This window comes from Schistocerca piceifrons, unplaced genomic scaffold (assembly GCF_021461385.2).
Source record: "Schistocerca piceifrons isolate TAMUIC-IGC-003096 unplaced genomic scaffold, iqSchPice1.1 HiC_scaffold_13, whole genome shotgun sequence".
NCBI lineage: Eukaryota > Metazoa > Arthropoda > Insecta > Orthoptera > Acrididae > Schistocerca > Schistocerca piceifrons.
The window spans coordinates 27,501-28,673 of record NW_025727124.1 but is presented as its reverse complement, the minus strand read 5'-3'; the positions used below and the strand labels follow the sequence as shown (position 1 = coordinate 28,673).

Here is a 1,173-nt window from a genome sequence, read left to right as displayed (position 1 = left end):
CCTAACTCCGGGCGATTGCGCCTCTCTCGAACCCGACCAAGTACTTGGGACGGCGCTGCGCGCCGCCGGGACCTGAGAGGGTTTCGAGGTGTATTGTGCAGGGGAGCTCAGCCTCCTCCTGTTTGCAGAATGATTGAGCGGACGCTTGCGTGTTCGCGCGGGCCCCCGGGACACACTCCCGGGCGGCCGGCTGCTCAGCTCTAGTTGACGCAGCTCCCTGGTTGATCCTGCCAGTAGTCATATGCTTGTCTCAAAGATTAAGCCATGCATGTCTCAGTACAAGCCGCATTAAGGTGAAACCGCGAATGGCTCATTAAATCAGTTATGGTTCCTTAGATCGTACCCACGTTACTTGGATAACTGTGGTAATTCTAGAGCTAATACATGCAAACAGAGTCCCGACCAGAGATGGAAGGGACGCTTTTATTAGATCAAAACCAATCGGTCGGCTCGTCCGGTCCGTTTGCCTTGGTGACTCTGAATAACTTTGGGCTGATCGCACGGTCCTCGTACCGGCGACGCATCTTTCAAATGTCTGCCTTATCAACTGTCGATGGTAGGTTCTGCGCCTACCATGGTTGTAACGGGTAACGGGGAATCAGGGTTCGATTCCGGAGAGGGAGCCTGAGAAACGGCTACCACATCCAAGGAAGGCAGCAGGCGCGCAAATTACCCACTCCCGGCACGGGGAGGTAGTGACGAAAAATAACGATACGGGACTCATCCGAGGCCCCGTAATCGGAATGAGTACACTTTAAATCCTTTAACGAGTATCTATTGGAGGGCAAGTCTGGTGCCAGCAGCCGCGGTAATTCCAGCTCCAATAGCGTATATTAAAGTTGTTGCGGTTAAAAAGCTCGTAGTTGGATTTGTGTCCCACGCTGTTGGTTCACCGCCCGTCGGTGTTTAACTGGCATGTATCGTGGGACGTCCTGCCGGTGGGGCGAGCCGAAGGCGTGCGACCGCCCCGTGCGTGCTCGTGCGTCCCGAGGCGGACCCCGTTGAAATCCTACCAGGGTGCTCTTTATTGAGTGTCTCGGTGGGCCGGCACGTTTACTTTGAACAAATTAGAGTGCTTAAAGCAGGCAAGCCCGCCTGAATACTGTGTGCATGGAATAATGGAATAGGACCTCGGTTCTATTTTGTTGGTTTTCGGAACCCGAGGTAATGATT

The 1,173-nt window shown here is 53.9% G+C and overlaps 1 non-coding gene across 1 annotated transcript in view; it reads left to right on the top strand.

The window, feature by feature from the left end:
• Positions 1–214: 214 nt before the first annotated feature.
• The window catches only part of LOC124731686, a 1,909-nt gene continuing 950 nt past the window's right edge, over positions 215–1,173 (top strand). The window contains exon 1 of the ribosomal RNA XR_007008420.1: positions 215–1,173. This exon is cut by the window's right edge and continues 950 nt beyond it. This is a non-coding gene — a ribosomal RNA (small subunit ribosomal RNA).